The sequence below is a fragment of the Semicossyphus pulcher genome, unplaced genomic scaffold (genome assembly GCF_022749685.1).
Source record: "Semicossyphus pulcher isolate SPU_LCO1_2020_fin unplaced genomic scaffold, fSemPul1.0.p SCAF_20, whole genome shotgun sequence".
NCBI classification, from domain to species: domain Eukaryota; kingdom Metazoa; phylum Chordata; class Actinopteri; order Labriformes; family Labridae; genus Semicossyphus; species Semicossyphus pulcher.
In genome coordinates, this window is record NW_027211694.1 from 20,502,413 (window position 1) to 20,517,575 (window position 15,163).

At 40.7% G+C, this 15,163-nt stretch overlaps 1 protein-coding gene across 2 annotated transcripts in view; it reads left to right on the forward strand.

The window, feature by feature from the left end:
- Positions 1–243: 243 nt before the first annotated feature.
- Positions 244–15,163, forward strand: part of osbpl8 (oxysterol binding protein-like 8) — a 104,495-nt gene continuing 89,575 nt past the window's right edge. For both annotated transcript variants that reach the window (XM_069670788.1, XM_069670792.1), the window contains exon 1: positions 244–537. The gene's annotated coding sequence lies outside the window, so the exon portion shown is untranslated. The remainder of the gene's footprint in view (positions 538–15,163) is intronic.

Here is a 15,163-nt window from a genome sequence, read left to right on the forward strand (position 1 = left end):
AAATATGAAATGGGCATTTCATGAACGCAGTTTTACTTGACAGTAAATTAAATTTAAGATGTAATTTTTTAATTAATTCAATCTAATTGAATTGATTTGATTTAGATATTTTAAATCACCAGGTCGCAAATCAGCTGTGGCTTTTACTTTGAAGTCTGTAACCGGAAGTATACTTCATTCCGGTTGTTTCACCGCTGACCAATCAAACCCATGACAGAATCGAGCAGGCGGGCTAGGGGCTAACAAGTTGACTGAATATCGGCGGTATATAGACAGTAGAAAGCGTACCAGTAATGTGAAGTTAATTTTTAACCGTGAAAATCATAATATTTGATCAACATGGCGCCGCTGGGCTGATGAGGAGTCGAGCCGCCACCAACGGACGTGAAGACTCTTAAATAAACATTAAAACGTCGTCAGCTAACAGTTAGCAGACAGACAAACGTCCCTGAGGAGGGCTGACTGAATATTTACAGCCAGCGTTTTCCTTCCGTGAGCCAGTCAGACAACGTAACCGGAGACTCCAACGAAGCAAAGGTAAGCACAAAATCACTAAAAGCACTAAATGAGCGTTGTCTTTCACCAGCTACTAATGTTGATAAAACGCAGCTAGCTTAATTGCTAATTCGCTGTGTGTGTCTGTTCCGAGTTGACAGCCGTGACTCTGCAGTCGGGCAGTGCGTACTATTATGTAATAAAGCAGGGTTAGCTTTAGCTGAGTTTAAATCTCGCAGCTTCTCCATCACCATATGCCTCTCTCGCGTCCTTGCATCGGTTCCAGCTCCAGTGTGAACATTTCGAGGAATAGTCTTAATTTATTTATAAGTGTGTAACGTTAGCTTGTTTGCAAACGTGCACTTGGGACGCGGTGTGCTTTGCAGGAAAGAGATGAGTGGTTAATGGTTTATTTAATTTCCTTCCACTTCGCTGTGATATTTAATGCTGTTTTGTTTTCGTTTTCGACAGTGCTGTGGCTGCATATTCTGTATACTATAGGATTTTTTTAATGAAAATTATAATTAAAGTATACTGCCAGATAGTATCATGAACCCACAATACTCCATCAATACGAATAGGAATACAATAAATACAATGCACGTACCAGAATTCCTTTGAAAATTACATTTCAGCGAAGTAGTGGTGGTTATGGTTTGCTATTATCCAGCAGTTCATCTTTGTTGTAAAATACTTTATATCTGTAATTGATTAGATTCCAGTTGTTAATATATTCCAGTTTAAAGGTGCTGTGAGAAACTTTAGGAATAGGGTGATTTATCTGTGGACAAAGCCATGCCTCTTATCTCTTTGCTGATTTTGTCCTGTACATGCTTTGAGTGGTGGTTTTTAACAAAAAATCTCATCCTGCTTTCTTAAACAGTCATATGTATCAGTCGCTTTAAATTTTTGCTCTGGAAAATGTAAACAAAGGCAGCGTGCAGTTAACCGCTTCATCTGACACCTACCTCGCACCAGTGGTGTCAGGCATTTAAAATAACTATATAGAAATAATCAATCTTGTTGCTGATGGTCTGGTTTGCTTTTGTAGGTCATGTAGAGTAATCAGAATTAATTTCAGTCTGTTTCATAACCAGCGAAAAACTATGTATCATGAATCCACAATATACCATAGATACAAATAGGAATACAGGAATATAGGAATACAAATGCAAACATAAATGAGTAAAAAAACAAATAAGTCAAGAAAAACATACATTTGTAAATTAAATAAAACAGAAATTGGAGAAAATCGTTACATATGAGAGATTATAAACAAATAATAAGCAGTATTTTTGCTCAAAAGCGCTTTGAAACCCTCAAAAAATAGTGCAAACTATTTTCCTTATAAATGGCAAATCATGTGATCATTTGCTTTAGCCTAGTTATTTCTGTCCAGTTAAAGTTTCCAATGCAAAAACAGAAGTTTCCAAATTGCAAGATGGTGTCATGTCATGTGGTTTTTCTCAGCATGTATCCTAAATATTACTGCTGTGACTACATATTCCCCCCTGAATCATCTTCAAGCATATGACCCTGCAGCAGCGTTGCATGTCTCCAATCTCCTCAGCTCTGGTGCTCTGTTACACTTTCACTGAGCAGGAGCCAGGGGCAGAAACAGGAGACCGACCGGCTGTAGGAACTGTTCCTAATTGTGTCAGACAACTGATGCATCCGGCACATCCAGGCCTGTTATCAGATATCTGATATCAGACTGTCGAGTTGTCCACCTGAGCTTTCATGGAGCTTTCTCTTTTCCTCATCCTTGTATTTGTTTTCTTTTTTAATATCAATCCTAAACAAGGTTTTGTAGTTGAAATCTTATTCTTTATTGAAGACCTTTGAAAACTTTATATTATATTGTTGGTAAGAAAAAAGGTAATTTGTGTCTGATTCACTCAACAACAACTTTGTAACTGAATAAAAGCACTTCTCGAGATGCCCTTGCTTCATGAAACTGTTACCTAATTTCTGTCCTGCAAAATAGGTGCAAAGCCTGGCAACATTTTAAAAAATCCCCCAGGGCTACTAGAAACGTATTTAAAAAGACTGTCATACATAACTACCAGTTTAGATCACAGGAGTTGATGTAACTTGTTATTGACCACAGGTGATTAACAGCAATCATGACAACACCAGTCAATTCATCCTCTGTGCCTGTGCCAACTAAGGTTCTTCGACTCACATACTGTATTTCCATGTTTTCCATCTTCTCCTTATTTGCATATCAATCCCTGGCTTTCCGTGCCAAACATTTGCTGAGGTGAGGAGCGCAATCCAGGGTCACAAGAGCGTCACCAGCTTATTTGCCAGCCAAATGGAGTTTCCATTCTGCCCTTCTCGAACCACAGCTTGTCTCCTGTGCACTGCTCAGACACACATAGCTCTAAATTTGAATGCAGAATCTATTTTGGGATCATAAACAATGTATTATTACTGAGAGGAAAATAACAATAGCTAATTTAGTTTGGGCTGTTTCACAGTGATGGAAGGAAAACTAGAACTGAATTGGTTTCCCACATGGTAACACAGTCAGTATTACTGTGCAAATAGTAGAATCAAGTGATTTTATTCAACTGAATATGGATGCAACTTGTAGTTCAGCCTCATAAAGTACTGCAATTAGGAAGTATTTTCATTATATATTAATTTACTTTAGATTTCTTTGCAATTACTTGTATTTTTGTGTAAAATGTAGGAAAATTGTTAAATATTCCAGTTCCAATTCCACGATTATGTCAAAAATATATCAATTTTACAAGGATATAAAACAGGAAAGTGCAAAAAATCCACCTTTGAGAGGCTGTAAAAAGAATTGAATTGTGAAAACCATTTTGAAATGAATGCGGACCGTGTCTCCTCAGCATGTTTCTTAAATATATTAATATGGGCTGAAACGAGAGACTAGAAAGCACTTCGACAGAGTGAATATCGAGCAACAGCTTTCCAAACCTTTTGTATGCAGAAAAATCACATTACATTTGCAATTTCTATTTATCGTAGTCTATTTGACGGTCTTTCTGAAGAATTGTGGCTATGGAAAATAGGGCTTTAGTGGAACAGTTACCTTGAGATGCACAGTTATGTTAATGAAGATGATTAATTATGCCAAGTGCAGGGCTACATGATGCAAGGGGAGAGACTCTTTCTCTGGATACTAGCCTTTTAAGAAGGCCTTGTCTGCACAGAGTGTTGAGATAGATTATTCCTGCTTTCTGAATCAGACTTTACTATATATATTCAGTAATTAGATGCATGCTTAAAACTCTGAATATGCACAATCAATCTTCTAGTTTTTCGACAGAATAATGTAAATCCATATGTAATTCTACACCTGTTTTCACAGAGATGATGGTTGGACTGTTGTGTACACAGTAGCTGTCATTTGCAGTTTATTGTTTTATGCGTTTGTTTGCACATGCATGAGTAACAAGATACCGTGGGTAAACTAATGAGTAGAACAAAATGTACCGAGCAAGTTTGATTATCATAATTGTTTAGTTTGCTAAGCATGACAGATCTTTATCAACACCACCCTGTTCCTCATTTCGCAAAATGAATTATTCAATCAACAGAGGGAACCAAGTTACAAACGTTTAAAACAATATGAATAACGGTATACAATTTGTCAAACCTCAAATGAATCCAACGAGCAATAAGTAGTAACATAACAAACTGATTCAAATGCTGATAATTCTAGCACCACCAAAACCCAAAAGCTTCAAGTCTTAAAAAAGTCATGAGTGATTCAGAGTTCCCCTGCACAGCACAGGATGTTTACTTCCTCCATTTCATACTTCAGTATAAAAGGCCGCCTCAAATGCCTACTCATCTTTTGGGCAGGTTACTCAACAGCAGCATGTGGAGAAATAAAGAGAAAAACAGGTCAACTTCACATCAACAGATTCCTCCCCTCTCTGACAATCTATGACCAATTTATGTTAACCAACATGTGTGCACTCAAACAGGGAACATAGTGCGTTAATTTATAGCAAAATATATATGTTTATCCAAAGATTATGTTTGATGATTTCCTTTTTTCACCCTATGGACCAAAATGACAATTTAGTACCTAAGGTATAATGCATGATTTCCCAATGCTTGTCTGCATTTTGTTATTGGAGTGGAGCTTTCGGATGGTAAATTATTCAGTACTGAATAGTTTAAAAAATCTAGCATGCTCATAAATACAAATAGACAGAACACTATGTCCTTTTCTCAGCTGATAGCAATAAAGCTAAAAGCTTTGTGCAGTGAAATATGCATTTATAGTCCTTAAACACAGCTACAGACCTTAAAGGGCTTCACAGCAGCCCATTATGATGTAATAAAAACCACCCACTCAACTTCAGACCCTCACTGAGCAAATTTTCACCAGTCAGTCCCACAACAGCCTCGACTCTCTCTGCCTCCAGACGGTAACACTAATAGGAGCTATAACAAATGCCGAGGCCAGTGCATCAGCGCTGTGTAATCTTCCCAGCTGGGACACTCAGGCCACTGGCTGCTGTTTGGCTGATTGGATGCATTTGCTCTGACAAATGCCAGATGTGCTCCAAGTGAGATAGTTGTGTATCTGTACTTGGATTTATCCAACTGCAGCACACAAATCAGGTTATGCTTTGGCCTTTATTACCTCCTGTGGAGGTTAGCTGAGGCTTACAAATGAATACTGCTGTTTTTATTACAATGAAAGCGTATTATTATGTACCTTTCATTTTACTGAGTCTGCCCTCATTATTCTGAGGAGCCTGGCTGCCCTTGGCTCCCATACATCAAACAAACCAAACAAACATTTAATTTGCACCTGTCTCCGGCGATGAAAGGGTTTAGTTAAGCGTTCATTCTTGTGTCAGCCTTGCACGACGTCCACTGCTGAACAGGATTCGTTGTTTGATAAAGGAGCGTGGGTGTGTCAAGGTCTTTATGAGTGTCTCAGTCCATTAACTTCTGTCGGCCCCTGTCAGGCCCCTGGAGGATAACTTCAGGAACCTTATTACTGCCTGTCTGAACTGTAGCTTCCTTCTATATTACACAGAGATCTGCTGTTATTAAAGCTTCCATAATGCACAGAGGAACAAAAGATGTCCAGATATCCAGCTTTGTGAGTCCAGCTCACTCAAACTGACAACAAATTGAGGCTTAAATCATGTCACACGTGTGTCTACATAAATCTAGAGAGTCAAGGCCACAAGCTTCAATCCCTTTTTCCCCCCCGTCACTGCAACACGGGGATCTGGTTGATCTGTGCAAAGGGAACATATGACGTGATTGATCAGTCGATCACCTGCTGAGCTTGAGCAGACAGATCATGACATATTTTCTCTTCTCATTAAAGTCGTTTCCAGATCCACATAACTGATTAAATATGTCATTTTCATTTCACTTTTCATAAGAATTTTATTATTTCCTCTCATTTAATAGAATTGCAATTTAGGATTTATGAAGGATTATAATATAGGCTACTCTAACAGTTCTAACGCCTGTTTTCTGCCAAAGCCTACTACTCAAACTGGAAGCATCACCAGATTGTATACTGTGGTAGATGTTGATGAAAATAGAAAAGATTATAGTGATCATATTTTGCCATAAGTTCCCGTCCTGTTTGGCATTGTAGATCAATTTGGCTTAGCTGTGGTAAAAACCTCTGGGGCGGGGCACTTGTGTGTTTGCGAGGTTATTTGCCTTTAAAATTAAACAGAAGCATTCTATCAAAACATAGTGTGAAACTGTGAGGCCACATGTTCCTTGGAAATACATTCACTACCAGTGAAGTGTTTTAGACAGGTTTCACTACCCTTGTTTAATGTGCAAGTTGAGTAAGGAATTTCATCCTTAGCACTAGTTGTGACCTGAGTTTTATTAGCTAATGGTTATATGAATCAGACCTGGGCCTTGCCCTCACACAACAAACTTGCTTTGCTGCATAACAGTCATTACAGCCACCAGACCTGCATAAGAAACCACTTCCAGTCCACCCCAAAATAACCATTGTGTCTGAGCTCATGAGCTGACTCATGAAAGCTTGGCCAAGCCTGTAGGTGTGGCCTTTGACCACACCAGGCACTGTCCTGAGGGCATTTCAGCTGTGCCGCAGAGTATCTGCAAGAGGAGACAAAAAGCAAACAATCATCCTGGATAAAACACTGGCAGGCAGCGCAGATAATTACCAGAGAAGCATGCTTTTGCGTAAGACATGTTCTTTGAATACAATGGAAACAAAAGAACTGGAGTATGCCTTTTCTTTTGTTCTATTACTTTACAAATGCACCTTAGGCAAAATCCTTGACGCTCTTTAGATGTAGTTGCTGTAGATATTTTCCCGCAGAAACAAAGGCAACAATCTAGGACTGTAGGTACTTAAATGACTGAACTGACTGGGTTGTCACATTCCCATTTTCCACTCCTTGTCTTGTGTCTCTCTCTATTTTAACACTGTGTGTCACAATTATGCAAATTTCCCCGAAGCACCTTTATAGTCTTACAGAGTTTTATGTGATTATTGAGGCTAAAAACGACTGCATTTCTAAGTGTTTGCAGTCCAGCTTTCTATAGGACTCAGGACATGATCTGGTCAGGGATACAGTTACAGCCTTTACCCATCCCAAGCGTTATTGCTAAGCTAAAGGAGTTAACAAGTGTTGTACATGGTCCTATTTCTAGTGTCCTGACTCACTCCTTCAGACTCCAGAGGCTTGTGCAGAGCTACAGCTCTTTGATGAGCCTGTTTGATGCAGAGGGATGATGATGCTTGATTTACTGAGCTCATGCTCAGAGATTCTACAGCAGAGATACAATATAAGACTTGGACATAGACACAGTGATGTACTCAATAGGTCTGTGGACTGCCATTTCAAAGTGTTGAGTTCAGCATGTTGGCTGTTCCAATCTTGCCTTTTTTGTGACCATATTTAGCGTTTTATTCATTACTTGGCTTATAAGCTAGTTAATTGCAGTTTTTCCCACAGAATAAGATTCTGTTTGTGTTTGTAGCCGACCAGAGTTTTTTAATTATTTAACTGAAAGAGCTAAAACAGCTTGTGGAACGTATCTCGCACGCCGCTCAGTGTGAGAGTGATGGAGGACGGCTTCATAGTTTCTAAAAGCCAACAACTATCCTGACTCCCATGCACGGGCCACTACAAATAAATTAGCCCGGTATGGCGATGAATCACATATACATGATAATTCAAACTGCAGTTTCACTCACTGAAAAAACTAGACCTCAGACTCCTTGGATGTATGTTTACAGACAGTTCTCATGAAAGGGGAAATGACCTACTTAGACCATTTTTTGGTACCAGGATTGACACGTTTATTCCGCCTGTAAAATTGAGCATTTTAACACAGGGCTCTATGGGGATTGTTTTGCTTTTAGAGCCAGCTTCAAGTTGCCATTTGTGGAAATGCAGCTTTTGGCACATTTTTCAGCCCTTGAGGTTACCGCTCATACCACAAAGTAAGCACCTACTCTTCTGTTAATTTAGCTTTTCAAAGATGTTTATACTGTTACTGGACATTTGGCAGAGGTCTCCAAAAATCACCACAGATCTGGCTGTAATAAGCCCTTCAGTCTAAGCTGCATTATTCACACAAGAAATCTACTCTGGGGCTCGCATATCTCAACATGCAGATCTCTCGAAGAGACGTCCTTAGACACAGGTGATTTTGGCCAATCGTGATGGAGGGGGCTGAATGACTAGATGATATTTAGCTCTTATTAAGTAAATGTCTCGCCTATATCCCCTGTTACAAGCACTCATAATACAGAGGTCAGTGTGAGTGGTGCAGTAATATCACTGATTCCCCTGAAGTGCTAGGAAAGCTAAGCAAGAGTGAATGTCAATACAGAAGTTAGTTAAATGAATATTTCTGCAGCCCTTTGAACTTCTTTGAGATGTGTTGTTGAGATAACTTTTGTTTATCTCTCTTATTTCCCAGTTGGCCTGTCCTTATCAACAGTTTATTGTCTTTTTAACATTCCTTTAGCCTTATCACTGTTTAGATAAGATATCTCTGTGGGCCCATCTCCACGCCTTCTGTTCAGGTTGGGCAGGCTTTACTGACAGGCTTTACTGACACTCTGACACTCTGGGCCAGGTTTTGAACTGCTGTTATTTGTTGAGAAGAATGGATAAAGAGATTGCTAACTTTGAGGCCACCTCGCTTTATACTGTGTGTGTGTCCCACTTGCTGCAAACTAACTCCACATCACAAGTTTTTGGTCTCTGTCGCTCTCTTCGTTCTCTTTAATCCCCTTGAAAATGACTTTTCTTTGCAGTGGTGTAATCTCCTCACATGGTCAAGACTTATTCTCCGTCCAGCAAGGTCGAGCTCCTCCAGTCTCTCTTTCTAAAGCTCATTAGCAAGCAACGTTTTGTTACATCTAGGAAACTGCTGAGAGGGATCTGACGTTAGCCACAAGTGGAATCAAAACTTTCTAAACATAAATTAAGCCTATTAAGTTAAAGCAACAGCTAGCTGGTAATGCATGTTCAGCTGTCTTCAGCTGGGTCTATCAAACCTCATTGTTTCAGGTTTAACAATACCAGCTCCACTGTGAATTTGCAAATTGGCCAAACTGAGAACTGATGTGATACTAGTGCGATTGCCAAAAAACAAAATGTTTTGTATCTGTTGTTATTTGCTTATGGCCTGATTTAAGTTACGCCCTTTGTAGAACATGATCAAATACATAAAGAACTAATGATCTAGTTTGACTGTCAGTCATAACTGAACATAAGCAGACATAAATAAATACATCAAGGAATAAATAACAGCTCTTGATGGAGAAGATATTTTGGGTACAGTAGTCTCTCTCTTATGTCTGCTGAGCGCCAGAGAGTCACTTTTTAAAGATTTTTGGGACATTTCTGCCTTTATTTATAGGACAGCTGAAGAGAGACTGGAAGTATGGGGTGAAGACAGTGGGGCATGACACACAGCAGAGGGCAAAAGTCGGGAGTTGAACCTGTGACTGCTGTCTTGTTCCACCCACAGAGCTTAAACAGCACCCCTTGACTGACTTTTTACATAAAAGTCCTTTATTTAGCGTTGATAGCAGTTTTAATCACAAGCTCCGTTTGTTGTGGAGAGGAGCAGACCTCTGCAGATCATTTTGCTCCTGTTAAATGCTCCTTAAAATAAACAGACACCTAAACACAAGCTGAGCTGAAAATAGTGACAGCTTACCTTGCTGCTTCTCCGGATGTGCTTTTTAAAGCATTGGAGAAATACAGATTTAAACATGCTGACATGACATGCTTCATTAATTTAGCTCTGACTGGCATTGCACCATTGTTGCTTTCTATCATCTTGTGAAAAATGACCTGTGATCATTTCTTCTTCCCCACCCTATTACTGTAGTTTTTTAGTTGCAGCCATAATACACAGAAGGTGCATGGCAGAACAGCACAACTGGCTTTGCAGGCTACAGATTTTTATACCCTTTTCCCAACGAAATGTGTGTGTTGACGCGGGTCTTCCACACCCAAGAAGACTCCTTAATAAATGCAGATTGTATCTTTTCCCATTGCCAGTGTGGTATACTGCTTTCGGTCTCTTTTCTGCTGCGTCACCGTCTGACATCACAAATGCGCCTGAAACAGGGTTAGTAAACGGTGAAGATGTTACAGTGGTTTGGTCTTTATTGTATCTATTACTCATTCAGTCTATTTATCAAACTCAGCACCGACAAATTTGGAATAATGTTCACGTGCTGCTTGGACGGAGTTAGGCGGGAGCTGAGATGAGCATAGCATCGCGCCAGAAAGGGGGCGGAGATTAGCGTGTCAACCCGGGTTTTGTGTTCCCATCATTGCTAATTGGAGACGAGGCGATAGTTAGCTTGGTCTACTACAGAGTTATTGACCCGGGTCTGAATGCCGATTGTAACCTTTCCCAATAAGCAAAAAAGCCGGGTGTTACTTTATTGGATCGGTGCAGCCACAGGCGTACTCGCTGAGACCTGATCTGACAAACTATCTATCCTTGTATTAGTATCAGACCAACTTTGTTTAGGCTAATACTGTGTGTGTGTGTGTGTGTGTGTGTGTGTGTGTGTGTGTGTGTGTGTGTGTATAGCCCTTCCCTGACAAACATTTCCGCCATCGGCCCTCACAGCCAGAAGCTCATGAATCTCTTCATCTGTCCAATCTGCAGACATCTTTGCTACTTTGTTCTTGTAAATGATCCTTCTTCTTCAACCTCGGATATTTTTAATCATCCTGTTATGCGTCGCTCTTCTTATTTCGCACCGGTCGCATGAAATAAACGTCATTACCCCGCCCACTCGCATGAACACATCAGCCCACCCCAACTTCTTGTTGACATTTCACAAGGAGGCTGGCAGGAAGAAGTCTGGATAAAATCGGGGCGAAAAAACTGAGTGCAGTGCAAGTGTGAAAGGGATTTATGTGAGGGCTTTGTAGGGGTTGTAGGTCACATCCTGTAGGAAATGCTTCTACCTGAAGCCTCCTCCTCTGTCGATTCAAACACACACAGAGGGAGCTCTCACTGCTGCTCCGACACCGGCAGCCCTGCAGCACTAGCCTACATTTCAGAGGAGGAGGAAGAAAAATATGGTGATGTCATCTCTATGTCTCTCTCCCTCCCTCTCTCTCCCTCTCTCTATTTCTCTCTCGCCCTCTCTCAGAGGCTGGGTTGTGAATGTAATGGTGCTTTCTGCTGCCGGAGCTGCATGAGGTAGGTCCTTCATTCACCTCTCTGTACGCTCTCTTGCACATGTGCATGCTGCATCTCTCCAGTCGCCTCCATGTGTTCAAATATACCTGTGCTCAATCTGAATAAATAGAGACATTTTATGTTCCTGTGTGAAGGATAATCTCACTATTGAGGCTTCTTTCGCGTGTTTTCACGCTGTCTATATGTGTAGGAAGGCTCCGGTAGGGTAACAGATGCTAATACATTGAGGTCACATCACACTACAGCTTGATGATGTGTCCTGATATCCGGCTAGCTACACGGAACGTGTCTGCTCGTGTCAGACTGCAGATAGCTGTTGAAATCCCAGGCGGAGACGAGGAGCTGAATCACACTTGTCCAGCTTCTGACTGCACTGATCATGTAGATTTGATGACGAGAATCCGATCATCCAGCTCAGCCTGCTTTCCAATGCAAGAGGTCATTCTTGGGTCACAGGAATATCGTCTGCCGCTGTGACCTCTGCACTTCCTTGTGATGTCTGCAGTTCTTAGAAGAAATGAATGAAATTTGGGCTACATGTGCTGGCATTTTAGCTTCTTTTCATTCCTCCCTTTTCGGTTATGCAAGAGGTATCGCACATACACAAACAGACACACATTATTCAACTTGGGCTGTGTGCGTCATACACATTTTCACTGTGCTGCTCTGAAGTGGAGCCGTGTCTGTGTTCTCTCTGTGATTTTCCTCTCTGGCTCTGTAGCGGCGGTCGTTTTGGGCTAGTTAAAAAGCCAAGCAGCTGCAGTGTTTCTCCTATAAGGGGATTGAACGCTCCGAGGTCACCACAGTCTCCTTGACACCGCTGGAGTTCAGACCTTTTCCTCCTCCTCCCTCTCATCAGCATTCCCATCCTCATGTCGCTCTGATGGATCAGATAAATGGATGTTAGTGAGCACTGAGTCACCTTGCTGCGTTTAGGAGTAATACAGTTTAAAATTTGCAAGGTGACACTTGCCATTCTCCCAAGATAACGGGTGGATACTATATTAAGATTAACGATTCTTTTTTGTTGGATTTTAATGCAGCATAGAAGCTCCTTTTTAGCATGAAGAACCAATAATAACACTGATTATATAATTGTGAATCATGTTTTTTTTCTGCACAATAATGGTCTTGTCTTTGGTCGAGAGAGCAGGGCTTCATTTAGCTCTGCTGGTGTGCCGCATGTTGTGGAGCGGCAAGAGCGTGGATATCTGCTTTAATCGATTGAATGTGCCACGAGACAAAATGCTATTGATTTCCTGTCAGCTGATGATCAAACCAAAGTGTGGGAGGAAGTTTGAGCTGTATTAAAGTAGAAAGAAACGGGAATCTATCAGTTAGAAACATTACAAACACGTAAAAGACAATAATTGCTTCCTCTTCCTAGCTCTTCTAGTTTCCATTATTCTGTTCTAATCAACTATTACCCGAGATGCCTGTTTAACTTTCACAAATACTCGATCTTAATACAAATTTATTTGTAGAAATAATAACTTATGTTAGATATTTATTAAATGCATTATTTTTTTGTCAACGCGATCAGATAAATGATTGGACCCTCAAGACTTCTATGTGGCCAATTTTTTTGTTCATTCAGTATCAATATCTGCATCCTTTTGCCCCCTCGAACAAGCCTGTTACCTATCCTCTCTCCTAGGCCAAGTGAACTCCAACTGACCTCTGTAATCCCTCTTGTTGACCTCCTTGCTGCCTCTGGCTTGCTACACATTATTGGCATTAGCAGCTGGCGGATCAGTATTTCTCGCTTGTCCTTCAACCTCAACAAAGTCAATCGCTCTTTTTGCACCTCTTTAAGTGACCACAACAGTTATTGTGTGTCTAAATACACTTTGCACATTCAGCTTCCGTAACATTTTGTCATAGTTTGCCAGCTAGACAACAAAGTTAAGCTTGAGTCAAGCTAATATTTATACACACATTTACCAACAACTTGACAGGAAGCTCATGACAATATTTGACCATGACTTACATAACATTATAATAAAACGAGAGACGTCCTTCAGCTTTTTCTTACATCTGTAAACAAACTCAGTCATGATGGAGAATATTCAGTTAATGCACCGCTGTGTTTTGTATCTGATTCCTTATTTCTCTGTGCCATAGAGCTCCATTGGTGTCCATCTTATAAACATGAATCGTCCTGCTACTCTCTAGAAAGCCGGATGATGGTGCCCAAGAAGCGCCAGTTTTAACATCTCAAAAAGTCCCCAGATTTGTAACATATTTAACATCTTAATTGCATATTTAGAGATCCATTTTCTTTGGTAAGAGCCAAGAAGCTTCATGGACTTAATATCCTGAAATATTGACAACAGTATTCACCTCAAACATCAGCACTGATTTGGCACTACCTTTTACATTCGCATGGTGTGATGCCAGACACTGCAAATGATATATTTTCACTGATGCATCTGCTGTTTCTTTTTGCTGAAATTAAGTTGATTAGAAGTAACTCCCATCCAGCAAAAAACTGGCAGGTAGCAAGTCGGTGTTTGGCCGGCATCCATCGTCTCTGTTAAGGGAGGGGCTGTGGCCAAGAGTAGATTAATAGTAAGTAGGGGTATAACCTAAACGCTGTTCTCCACATTACCGCAAGTTATTTCTGGTCAGATTTGGCACAGGTGAAGCCCACACAAGGCTTCAGAGTGTGTTAACTTGCTTTTAGATGGACCTCTCTAGCCTACCTGCAGGATGCTGAAGGATGCTGACATTTGGAGGCCTGTAGAAGCCTCCTGTGTCTCTAAAAACAGGATCTACTCAGGGATTCAGTGTCCTACATTCATAGTATTACTTTCTATACATTTTTATTGTCATTTCAACATTTCTATCCTTCTTAGGGACATGAAAAGTGATTTTGATTCTGGCGAAACAGTGCTGGATTCTCTCTAGCAAGGCAATCCTCTGCCCCTACTTACATGGTTGATTAATATTCTTCACTCTCTGACCTACATGGATTAATTCTGTTTAAAGAAGTCTCCCCCTGGGAGATGGGACAGTAGATTACACTGGACCAAGTGAATTTAATGTCCCCTTCTGTCCTGTCTTTGTTCTGTTGTTTTCATTTCAATAGAGAGCTTGAAAACTTAGTTTGACAAGCTTACTTTTCTAGTATAGCCTCATGTTTCATGTCTCTACAGGACATTACAGCTGGCCTGCCTTGGTTGTTTTATCTTTAACAATCTGATACTTACCATATTACAAAGCGTAACATGCCTGTGTTGATTTTGTGAATGAGGTGAAAGTGGTGATGATGGTGCAATAATCATAGAGCTTTAAGTGTTACACAACTCAGATGTCTCAATGGCATGTTTGTCTGTTGCTTTTATTGTAATAAGAAGCTAATAAGCCATACGTAGCTATGTAGCAATAAAGCTATAATTCCCGTACTTCTTTTGACCATGGTTTACGACAAAATACCCAAACTAACAACATTCCCATTCGGGATGGGGACGAATAATCAAGTACTTGCGTACTTGTTGTTGACTCATTACTCGAGTAACGTTACACTACTCGCGCACGCGTTGTTTTCGGATAAAGTAGTTTAACTCAGTTACATGCACCATGTCAGCCGTGACCAGGAAAGGTGATGTCTGGAAGTACTGTGCTGTGCAAGATATGTGGTGTTAAATCCTAGAAATACCAGTTCGATGCTTAACCACACGTGCTTAAACACAAGGAGAAGCCAGCAGAGACAGACAGTCAGACCGTCTCGCTTCACATCATTTGCTAGCCCTGTTAGCACACGTCGTTGTGATGATACCAGAACGGAGAAGATTAGCCTGCTAATAATGAACATGGCGACTGGAGATATGCTCTCATTAAGTGTTGTGAAAGGAGAAGGCTTCCGTGGGCTGATGGCGTTTGTTGAGCTGGAGTTCAAGCCACCATGACGCCGGAGAACAGCTACGAGAGTGGAAAACATTTGAGTGACGTGTTAAGCAAC